General features: G+C 41.1%; 1 non-coding gene across 1 annotated transcript; it reads right to left on the bottom strand.

The window, feature by feature from the left end:
- Window positions 1–9,914: 9,914 nt before the first annotated feature.
- On the bottom strand, window positions 9,915–10,018 carry LOC148574517 (small nucleolar RNA R71). The gene has a single exon (XR_015906195.1). It is a non-coding gene; the product is annotated as a small nucleolar RNA R71 (small nucleolar RNA).
- Window positions 10,019–12,718: the final 2,700 nt, after the last annotated feature.

The raw sequence follows: 12,718 nt of genomic DNA, 5'->3' as shown, positions 1-12,718 counted from the left end.
AGTTCGTTCAATTTCAAGATCAAATGCAGCTAAGCTCGGATCAGGCAGCGAATGCGTCACCCAATGGAAGAAACATACAGCTCATGGTAATAAAATAAAATAAAATACGCGAAAATTAAAAATATGTACACTAACTAATAATTTATCACACAATTGCAACTCTCCGGCAACGGCGTCAAAAATTCATAGAGGCGAAAATTGGCCGATTAAGAATTTTTAATATAAGAACAGCATTGTAAGTACAGTTCTTAACCAGCAAAAATCCGCCTATCTATTTAGGAAAGTTGTCACAAAATTAGAATAAAAATACTGGGAGTGTAAATCCCAGGTCATCTCCCAACGAGTTGACAAAAGGGTGCTATCTTATTAATCAGGAGTTTTCTGAAAAATTTTGAGAGTTGAATGACAGAAAATAAATAATTGTAAATTAACGCAATGAAAATTAGAAGAGATTTATATATTCAAAATAAAAAGCCTTGACTAGGGGAATGATTATTTGGAAGTTCTATCATTGTTGGAATTCTCCCAAGTGTAGTATAAAGAGGTTGTTGTTTTCACTTAGTTAACCCTTACTAAATAAAGGAAAGTCAAGTGATTGAGCTAACTCTTATTCGCAAATCCTAATCCTCTCCCTTAAGAAGGACTAGCATTAGTAAATAGAGAATTAGCCAACAACTTCCAATTTAACTAATCACTTGAGCATTCCAACTCTAGGGTCTCCATTTAATCAACCCCCAAGTCAAGTTGGGAGTCTACTCCATTGACATGAAAACTACTTGCACAGAATTAAAAAGGGAATAAAAGGAAGACATGATAAACAATAACTGAGAATTAATTAAAAGTAAAAGTAATCCTTTGCATTAATAAATTCTAAAAAATAATCCAATTGTAACTCTGAACAAAGATTAAGGATATGGAAGAGTAAGGGAATAAGAAAACAAACTAGGATAACAACTTCAACGGAGGTAATGACTCTTCTCAATATCCAAAGCAAAAGCATAAACTATAAAACTATGAATGTGTAGAAAACTTAGAGGAAGAGTGATTCTTCTCTAAGATTCCAATTTAAAAACCTAAACTATGCTAATGAGAATGTGTCTTGAGTCTCTGCATGTCCCCTGGCTCTAGTCTGTGTTTCTGGGCCAGAAACTGGGTCCAAACTCGGCCCAAAATCGCCCCCCAGCGTTTTCCGTGATTTCTGCAGATCGCGCATGTCACGGGTACGCATCAGTCACGCCCACGCGTCATCGTGCAAAACTCCAATCCACGCGCACGCGTCAGGTACGCGCGCGCGTCGCTGTGCAGATCTTCAAATCACATGCACGCGTGATCCATGCGTGCGCGTCGATGCTCGCTGGTTATCTCCTTTGTTTCTTGTGCTCCTTCCATTTTTGCAAGCTTCCTCTCCACCCTCTAAGCCATTCCTGCCCTATAAGGCCTGAAAACACTGAACACACAGATCACGGCATCGAATGGTATAAAGAAGGATTAAAATATACAAATTAAAGGCTTAGGAAGCAAGTTTTCAACCATAAAACAAAACTAGGAAGGAATTGTTAAACCATGCAATTTGTATGAATAAGTGTGCAAAGACTTGAAGCAACTACTCAATTGAGCACAAGATAAACCATAAAATAGTGGTTTATCAGACGCGCAGGCGGCAGGAGCCCCTACGCGTCAGTGGAGGTTGTGCCCCCAGCATGGTGTAGGCTCAGTGTAGGCGCAACTCTTTGGAAAATGTACCAGGATTGCAAGTGGGGAGAACGGCGCGAACACGGCATGTGCGCTCGCACGTCGATTCGCGAAGCAACATAAGGGAGCGTACGTGCCAGGTTCGCGCACGCGTAAGTCGGGTTAGGCCTGGGGCTCAGTGTTGGCTCAATGCGCGCATAACCCTCTGGAAAATGTACCAGGAGCTGCGAGTGGCCTATGGACGTGTACGCGCCTAGTGCGCGCATGCGCGCCCCATCTTTTTTTTTAGACATGAAGAATGCATATTTATCATGAATTCAGTGGGCAAACACCCCAAAGGGGTCAAAAACACCCAAAATTCCATGCAATACCTAAAGATGGGGTGTTTTCTACCACACAATCAATCCATCTATTGAAAAATCAATGCAATTCTTTATGAACAATTTATCCAAGGCAGCCACAATCAAATCTAACCAAATAATTCTATAGCTAAGCAATCACAAAATAATGAAGAATTCAAGAACTATATACAAAAGGGGTAAAAGGATAGATCTCACCATGCTGGGGTGTCTCCCACCTAGCACTTTTGTTTACTGTCCTTAAGTTGGACTTTCACTAGCTCATTTCTCATTGCCAAGAGGTGCATCTTCCAAAAGAAATACCTCAATCTCCTTGTTGCTTTTCATTTGCTCACCATGATACAACTTGAGACGGTGCCCATTGACCTTGAGGATATCAGAGCTTAAAGGATGGCACAAATGATAGACTCCATATGGCTCTGCCTTCTCGACCTTATAAGGTCCTTCCCATCTTGACCTAAGCTTTCTGGGCATCATCCTCAATCTTGAATTGTAGAGGAGGACTAGGTCGCCGGCTCTAAATTACCTCTTATGTTCTTATCATGCACGGCTTTCATCCTTTCCTTGTAAAGTCTAGAGTTCTCATAAGCTTCAAGCCTCAAACATTCCAACTCCGCTAGTTGTAGCTTCCTCTCTATTCCGGCCCCTCCCAAACTTGAATTGCACTCCTTGATGGCCCAATATGATTTGTGCTCTATCTCCACCAGTAAGTGGCAAGCTTTGCCATAGACCAACCGAAAGGGGCTCATCCCAATTGGCATTTTGTATGCCGTTCGGTAGTCCCATAATGCATCGGTGAGCTTAGCACTCCAATCCTTTCGATGAGGCTTCACAATTTTTTCCAATATACGTTTAATCTCCCGATTGGAAACCTCGGCTTGGCCGTCTGTCTGTGGGTGGTAGGCCATAGCTACTTTATGCATTATGCCATATTTCTTCATTAGCCCTTCCATTCTCTTATTGCAAAAATGTGAGCCTTAGTCACTCACGATTGCTCGTGGTGACCCAAATCTACAAATTATGTTATTTCTCACAAAGAAAAGGACCACATTAGTATCGTCCGTCCGGGTGGGTATCACTTCCACCCATTTGGACACATAATCAACGGCTAGTAGAATGTAGAGAAAACCATTAGAATTTGGGAATGGACCTATGAAGTCTATACCCCACACATAAAAAGTCTCACAAAATAGCATGGTTTGTTGGGAGATTTCATCCTTCTTGGAGATATTACCAAATCTAAGACATTGAGAACAAGATTTACAAAAGATAGAAGAGTCCTTGAAAAGAGTTGGCCACCAAAATCCACAATCTAAGATTTTCCTTGCCGTTCTTTGCGGTCCATAATGGCCTCCCCTTTCGGAGGAGTGGCAAGCTTCCAAGATTGAGTGAAAATCGGTTTGTAGAATGCACCTCCGAATTACTTGATCTGCTCCACATCTCCAAAGGTATGGGTCGTCCCATACATAGTATTTGAATTCGCTTTTTAGCTTATCCCTTTGATGTTTGGAGAGATTAGGAGGGAAGGAGCGAGATACCAAGTAATTTGCAATTGGTGCATACCAAGGAATAGCTTCTAAGATTGCTTGCATGCCCTCAAAGGGTAAAGAATCATTAATAGGAGTGGTATCACCTTTGGTGTTTTCAAGGCGACTTAAGTGATCCGCCACTAGGTTTTGCGAACCACTCCTATCTTGAATTTCCAAGTCAAATTCTTGCAATAATAAAACGCATCTAATCAATCTTGGTTTGGATTCCTTCTTAGCCAACAAATACTTTAACGCCGCATGATCCGAGTACACTACCACCTTGGAACCAAGTAGATATGCTCGGAATTTATCCAAGGCAAAAACTATTGCCAAGAGTTTTTTCTCGGTGGTAGTGTAGTTGGATTGGGCTCTATCCAATGTTTTTGATGCATCGGCTATGACATACGGATTCTTACCCTCGCATTGTGCTAACGCGGCTCCCACGGCGAAGTTTGAAGCATCACACATTATTTCGAATGGCCGACTCCAATCCGGCCCTCGCACGATGGGAGCTTGGGTCAATGCTACCTTGAGCTTGTCAAAAGCCTCCATGCATTTCTTGCTTAGATTAAATTCAACATCTTTTTGCAACAATCTTGATAGAGGCAAAGCTACCTTACTAAAGTCCTTTATAAATCTTCGATAAAATCCTGCATGTCCAAGGAAGGAACGGACTTCCCTCTCGGAAGAGGGGTAAGGCAAGCTAGATATAACATTGATCCTTGTTGGATCTACAGAAATACGATCTTTGGAAACAATATGTTCTAAAATGATACCTTGCTTAACCATAAAATGACACTTTTCAAAATTTAGGACAAGGTTCGATTTAGTGCATCTCTCCAACACGTTTACAAGATTATCCAAGCATTGATTAAAAGAGTCCCCATATACCGTGAAGTCATCCATGAATACCTCCATGCATTGCTCTAGAAAATCCGCAAATATGCTCATCATGCACCTTTGGAAAGTTGCCGGTGCATTGCATAGGCCAAATGGCATACGCTTGTAGGCATAAGTTCCAAAAGAGCATGTGAATGTTGTTTTTTCTTGATCCTCTAAAGCAATGTGGATTTGAAAATACCCCGAATAACCATCTAGAAAAGAATAATAAGGTTTACCGGATAGCCGATCAAGCATTTGATCGATAAACGGTAGCGGAAAGTGATCCTTTCTAGTGGCCGTGTTCAAATGCCGGTAGTCGATACATACCCTCCAAGAGTTTTGCACCCGTGTAGCTATGAGCTCCCCGCTCTCATTCTTGATGGTGGTCACCCCGAACTTCTTTGGCACAACTTGAACGGGACTTACACATTCACTATCCGAAATGGGGTTAATGATGTCCGTCTTAGTAACCGGGTTACCTCTTTCTTTACAACCTCTAGAATTGTAGGATTCAATCGCCTTTGAGGTTGTCGGACGGGTCTAGCTCCTTCTTGTAAGAAGATCTGGTGCTCACACACTTGGGGGCTTATGCCCACTAAGTCCGCCAAGCTCCATCCTATAGCTCTTTTGTTCCTCCTCAAAACATCAAGTAACTTCTCTTCTTGTGGAGGAGTGAGTTCCCTTGCAACAATTACTGGAAACTTGTGAGCTTCATCAAGATATGCATATTTTAGATGGGGCGGTAGTGGTTTCAACTCCACTTGTGGTTCTTGACTTGGCATTTGAACTTTCGGGGGTGTGATGTCTTCTTCACAATCGTGGGGGCTCCCCACACTTGATTCTTCAATCTTCTCATCGATATTTGCACAATGCACTTCGGCCACAACATTGTCAATTAAGTCACACTGGAATATGGAGTGGTTCTCCGGTGGGTGTCTCATGGCTTCGTCAAGACTAAAGCTAACAACTCTTCCGTCGATTTCAAAAGAATAAGTTCCCGAATAGACATCCAATTTGAACCTAGAGGTCCTCAAGAATGGCCTCCCAAGTAGGATAGATGATGTTCTTTCGGATTCACTAGGTGGCATCTCAAGGATATGAAAATTAATTGGAAATACCAAACCCTTTATGTTTACCAACACATCTTTCGCAATACCCGTCACGGTTATTATGCTCTTGTCTGCCAAGACAAACCTAGCCGCCGACCGCTTCAACGGTGGGAGCTTCAATATATGATAAACGGAAAGAGGCATAATGCTAACGCATGCACCAAGATCGCACATACAATCAATGAATTGAACTCCTTCAATGATACAAGAGACTAAGGGCCCGGATCAACACACTTCTCCGGGATTGCTCCCATCAAAGCCGAAATAGAACTCCCCAATGGAATAGTTTCTAGCTCATGGATTCTATCTTTGTTCATACACAAATCCTTAAAAAACTTTGCATATTTAGGCACTTGATGGATAGCATCAAAAAGAGGGATAATTACCTCAACTTTCTTAAACATTTCCACCATTTTGGGATCAAGTTCTACATGCTTCTTAGTCTTTCTTGCCAATGTAGGAAATGGAATTGGTTGAGCCACTTCCTCCAAGACTTGCTCATTTCTAGAGGCTTCACTCCTTAGTTGAGGGACTTCATCTTCAACTACCTCATGTGCTTCATCCTCCTCTTTAATTTCTTCTATCTCAACTACATCCTCCTCTTGAGTAACTATCATTGGGCTAGGTGCCTTTGGACTCCTCTCTTTCAATTGAGTTCTGGACCTCAAGGTTATGGCATTGATGCCACCCTTGGGGTTGGGTAGAGGATGAGAGGGTATGACACTAGAACTTGGAGCTTGAGAAGTGGAGGTAGAAGGTGGCTCCATGCGACCAATGAGAGATTAGAGGGTAGAAGTAAGGCCATTGAAGCTTGAGTTGAGTGTATTTTAGAGTTCTTTTTGCCCTTGGAGTATGGACCGGAGTGTCTCATCTTGATTTGAATAAGGGAAATGATAGGTGATTTGTGGTGCTTGTGATTGGTTAGGTTGAGGTGGTTGTCTATGAGGTGGTATGTAGGTTTGGTAGTTCCTTCCTTGGTTTGGTTGTTGATGTGGAGGGTTTTGTGAGTATCAATTTTGTGGATTGTTGGTGTTCCATCATTGGTTGCCTCCATTGTCCCTACCTCATTGTTGATAATTGTCCCGCCAACCTTGATTAAAGTTGTTACTCCCTTGGTTATAATTGCTGATGCCAAGGCATCTTAGGCTAGTTTCACTAGCATTTTTCTGTTAGTTTTAGTAGTTTTATGCATTTTCTTGAGCTTTAAGTAACCAAGAATGGTTAAATGAATAACAAAGCAATGAACCATCCAAACAGTATGATTTTGATGCAAAATTCCATGAGTTTTAGTTATATTACTTGAATGCTATGAATGGAAGATTTCTCATGAAATTTTGCAAGACTTTGATGCAATTGTTTGGATGATTTCAGGGAAGAAGAGGCTAAGCAAGGAAGCAACAAAATCAATAAAGGAAGCTTGAATATCACATGTGGAGTTTAAGTTCCAGTTTAAGCCTAAACTGGGGCTTAAACGCCAGAATCATGAAGGCTAAGAAATGCTGGAATTGAAGTTTAACCTCCAGTTTAACCTTAAACTGGAGGTTAAACGCCAGAATGAGAATGCCACTCAGGAAGAGTTCCACGTTTAACCTCCAGTTTAACCTTAAACTGGAGGTTAAACGCCAGAAATGGGAAAAGCACCAGGGAGCCATTTCCACGTTTAAGCTCCAGTTTAACCTTAAACTGGAGCTTAAACGTGTTCGACCAAGTTTTCTCCTCCAGGGTTGCTCTCTCCATTTCCACGTTTAAGCTCCAGTTTAACCTCAAACTGGAGCTTAAACGTGTTCGACACCTCCAGGATGGCTTTCTCCTCTTCCACGTTTAAGCTCCAGTTTAACCTTAAACTGGAGCTTAAACGTGTTCGACCTCCAGGATGGCTTTCTCCTCTTCCACGTTTAAGCTCCAGTTTAACCTTAAACTGGAGCTTAAACGTGTTCGACCTCCAGGGCTGCCCTTCCTATCTCCACGTTTAAGCTTCAGTTTAACCTTAAACTGAAGCTTAAACGTGTTCGACTACAAGACTCTCCAGGGCTGCCATCTTCCATTTCCACGTTTAAGCTTCAGTTTAACCTTAAACTGAAGCTTAAACGTGCTTCTACAAAAGGCTTCACTGGAAGTGTCTGGCGTTTAAGCTGCAGTTTAAGCTTAAACTGCAACTTAAACGCCACTCTTGGAAAAGGTTTCTGGGCCAAAAATATTGCGGTTTAAGTTAGTCTTTGAGCACAAACATTAACTTAAACTTACTCTGGTATGAAACCCAATTGAATATCATGGTTTATGGGATTGGGCCTGAAGGATTGATGAGTCTGAAATTTCAATTTGTTGAGTCATGTATTATTATTTGATTATCACTAAGTTGGCTCAATGAATGTTACAGAATTTGGATCAGCAGCCTCATCAAGATTATGGATCATAAACCCAAAGCAAAAGGAAAGCAGGGAGAGGCCTCAAAGCCCAAGAAACACAACAGAAGCTCAATATAGAAAGTGTATAAATAGGATAGAATTTAAGTTAGGGGGGACTTTTACCTTCTCATTTTGCTAGTTTTCATATCTTTGTAATTGAATTCAGAGCTATGACTCACTAAACCCCCTTTCATTGGGTTAGGGAGCTCTATTGTAATTCAATGAATCAATAATAGTTTATCTTCTTCTTCAATCTTTTCTCTTGAATTTTGTTAGAAAGCTTCTCGATCTAATTCCATTGGGTAGTTGTCTTGGGAAAGAAACTACCCATAATTGGAATCCTTCGGAACCTTGGGAAAGGAATGGAGGATTCATGCTAGAGAAGCTTTCTCACAGTGAATTGGATTGGGGTTTGGATGGATATTGTGACATGTAATCCTACCAAATTGTGGTTCATGAAACTGTGTGGTATAATCAGTGATCGAGCATCATCTCTTCTTATGAACATTTAAACCAAGGGATTGGGAATTTGTTTGTTTTTAGAGAGAATTGGTGAGCCAAGGGATTGGGATCCAATCATATAAGATTGCCAAGCAAAATTCAATGAACGCATTGGTTGAGGAAGAGATAAACATGTTTTGATTCGGAGATCTCAATATCTCCTATAACCCAATGAATTCCCCATTTCTGATTTCCACTTCTTTTTACATTCTGCAAATCAATTCATGCAATCACCCCCATTCCCTTTTAATTTTCAGCAATTTAGCTTCTGCTCTTTAATTCATGCAATTTAAGATTCCGCCATTTAAATTCCTTGTCATTTCAATTTCTTGTCATTTACGTTTCCCGCCAATTTTACATTCCGCAATTCTCATCTAAATCTTGATTCCGCTCAACTAGAACACACTTCTAATCCGAATTGCTCACTCAACCAATCCTTGTGGGATTCGACCTCACTCTATCGTGAGTTTTTACTTGACGATAACCGGTGCACTTGCCGGAAGGAATTTTGCCGATCGTGCAATTTCCTAAATCGTGGCATAACTAGTTTATGCATGCATCAAGTTTATGGCGCCGTTGCCGGGGATTGGTTTTCGATTGACAATTCTCAAATTGGAAGTTAACTAGATTGAGCATTTTTCTTGCTTTTTTTTTTTTTTAATTCAGTTCAAGTTACTTATTGAATTTTAATTTCTGCACTCTGTTACATGCTTTCTTTCTTTATGCCTTTAAATTCAAGCAACTAACTCACTGACTCACTAACTGTTTGAATTAATTCCTCAATTGCTCTAACCATACTCTTCCATTAACCAAGAGTATTTCACTTGTTTGTTGCCTGTGCTGTGTTCTTGCATGACAGGTAGGAGAGGAGAGACATCAACTCCTCCATATACCGAACCAGAGAGGACCCTTCATAGACTTAGAAGGGAAGCAAGAGGGAAGAGAGTACTGGGAGAAGAAGAATCTGAAGGAGAATCTGAGGACAATTTTGAGGAAGCTCTAGACCTCAACATGGAGAGAGAAGTTCACAACCATGAGAGAGCTGATGGAAACAATGCTATTCCTGAGAGGAGGGTTCTTAGTTCATACATAAACCCAACCTCTGGGAATTGTGGTAGCAGCATTCAGAAACCACCCATTCAGGCCAACAATTTTGAGCTCAAACCACAGCTAATATCACTTGTGGAGAATCATTGTTCATTTGGTGGGAGTGCTAATGAAGATCCAAACCAACATCTCACAAAATTCCTGAGAATTTGCGACACTGTGAAGTCCAATGGAGTCTAGGAAGATGCCTATAAACTGCTTTTGTTCCCATTTTCACTTAGGGACAAGGCAGCTAAGTGGCTGGAATCATTCCCAAGGGGGAGTCTAACAACATGGGATGAGGTGGAAAGCAAGTTTCTGGCACGTTTCTACCCCCCACAAAAGGTCAATAGGCTTCGATCTGAGGTTCAGACTTTTAGACAACAAGATGGTGAAACTCTCTACGAGGCATGGGAGAGGTTCAAGGATTTGACAAGGAAATGCCCACCAGACATGTTCCATGACTGGGTGCAATTGCATATTTTCTATGATGGACTTTCTTATGAATCAAGGAAGGCGGTAGACCATTCATCGGGAGGTTCATTGAACAGGAAAAAGACTGTGGAAGAAGCCATTGAAGTGATTGAGACAGTGGCTGAGAATGAGTACTACTATGCTTCAGAGAGACACAACACTAAGGGAGTCATGGAGCTGAACCATGTTGATACAATTTTAGCCCAAAACAAGGTGTTTGCCAAGCAACTAGCAGAGCTTACCAGGCAATTAGAAACAAAGCAAGTGGCTGCAATACACACACAAGATCAAGAGGAAGTAAGCATTGAAGGAAGTGATTGGGAAGAGGCCAACTATGTGGGAAACCAACAAAGGCAATCATATGATCCACATTCCAACACTTACAACCCAGGATGGAAAAACCACCCAAACTTTGGGTGGGGGAACCAACAAACCCAACCACAAAACCACAAACCTTACAACCACAACCAACATAACAATTCCACATACCAAAACTCCAACCAAAGATCATACCAAGCCACACAAAACACTTACTCCCAACCATCATATCATGGCCAAAATAATCAACCTACCCAACCTGATCCGAACCAACAATTTCAAGATCAATTAAACCGGATAGAAGGAATGATGGAAACCATGGGTCAGGACATAATTGAGTTGAAAAGCTTCAGGGATGATGTGAGAGCTACCTTAAGAAACCATGGTGAAAAACTCAAGAGGATGGAGTCTCAAATAGGAGAGTTATCTCAACAGGCCCCCAAATCAACTGCAGTGTTCCCTAGTGACACAGAAAAGAATCCTAAAGGGGAACAAAAGAGAGTGAGATGGGAAGAATGCAAGGCCATCACCATATTGAAGGAAGTCGCAGAAGAAGAAGGAATCAGACCCTCAAAACAGGAGCCAGAAAGCTTGAAGGAAGGTGTGGAAGAAGCTAAGCAGGAAAGTGAAACTGAGCAAGCCAAAGAACTGCAAAAAGGCATGATGGAAGCATATCAACCAAAAGCACCATTTCCTCAGAGGTTAGGAGGAGGTGAAAAAGGGAAAACCTATTCAAGGTTTTTAGAGACATTTAAGTCTCTCCATATCAATATTCCCTTTCTTGAGACTCTCCAGCAGATGCCTACACATATCAAGTATTTAAAGGAATTGCTGAGCAAGAAAAGAGTTTTAAAGGGAGGACAAACTGTAATAATGAACAAAGAATGCAGTGCCCTCATCAAGAAGGATATAATCTCTAAGAAAACAGACCCAGGAAGTTTTCATATCCCCTGCATCATAGGGGAAACAAAAATTGACAGAGGACTCTGTGATCTAGGAGCTAGCATAAATGTGATGCCTCTGACTCTTATGAAGAGACTACAACTGAATGAGGTGAGATCCACTGATGTAATCATACAACTGGCTGACAAAACTCAGAAGCAAGCTGAAGGGGTAGTTGAGAATGTGCTGGTGAAAGTGGGAAATTATTTTTTCCCCACAGATTTTGTCATTTTGGACATGGAGGAAAACTACCTACACCCCATCATTCTGGGAAGGCCATTTCTAGCCACTGCCAGAGCACTCATAGATGTAGAACAAGGAGAGCTAATCTTGAGAATACATGATGAACAGCTCATTTTCAATGTTTTCAAACCTGCATCTGAGCCTGAACCAGAACATGAAAAGCCTAAGGATGAGAGTAGCCATCTGAGTTTGGAAGAAAGCAATCCAGCAGCTGAAATTCTGAAACAGTCCTTGGAAAGCAAACAAGAATTGCAAGAGTTAAAGCCACAAGAATCAAAAGAAACAGATCAGAAGGATCCTCCTAGCATAAGGGTCAATGAAGAAAGCTTCAAGAGAAAAGGAAGAATTGTAAAGAAATTGCCAAGAGGGTGGAGAAACAAGAAAATTCCCACTGAAGGTTTTTCTCCGGGAGATAAAGTGATATCAAGTCATTATCTGCCAATCCCACCTGGCCTCAAAACCATTCCTTCCCAGCTCCCTCAAGTGTTCACAATCAGGAAAGTTCTTTCTATGGAACATTTAGAGGTCATGAAGGAATCAAGTGGGGACGTTTGCATAGTGAGAGGAGAAGACGTCAAGCACTACAATCCACCCTAACAAGGGACAACCGTCAAGCTAGTGACGTTAAAGAAGCGCTTCATGGGAGGCAACCCATGTTTTTAATATCCTTACTTTTTTTTTTGTTTTGTTTTGCATCTAATAAAGCATGGTTTCTTATGCATGAACTTGAATCCTCAGGACAACTGCTGAAAGAGTGCACTAAACATTGCATATAAAATACAATTTGTCTCTAAGTTTGGTGTGCCTGAGGGCACCCCAAACTCTATTCAAAATGCATTCAATTTTTCATGCAAAGAGCACAACCAAACATTAAGTTTGGTGTTCCTCTTTGAACACGGTTCATGAAAAGCAAGAAGTTCCTCTGGATTTCGAAATTCATGACAAGTAGACCATTCACATGTTTTAATACTTTGGTTTCAATTACTTAGGGTAGTAAATTTGTTTAGAATCAAGGAGCCAAAGTGACTATGATTTATTAGAATTATGCACATTCATTAAGGACAACCAATATGGATTTCATTTCATCAGGAGACTTTACCAAACACTAAGTTTGGTGTCCAATAATAAGTGTGCATACATACAAAAGTCACGGCTATAAGCTCATGAAGTTAATCATT

The sequence above is a fragment of the Arachis ipaensis genome, chromosome B2 (assembly GCF_059453495.1).
Source record: "Arachis ipaensis isolate K30076 ecotype BB chromosome B2, ASM5945349v1, whole genome shotgun sequence".
Classification (NCBI taxonomy): Eukaryota; Viridiplantae; Streptophyta; class Magnoliopsida; order Fabales; family Fabaceae; genus Arachis; species Arachis ipaensis.
This window is presented reverse-complemented; position numbering and strand designations above follow the sequence as displayed.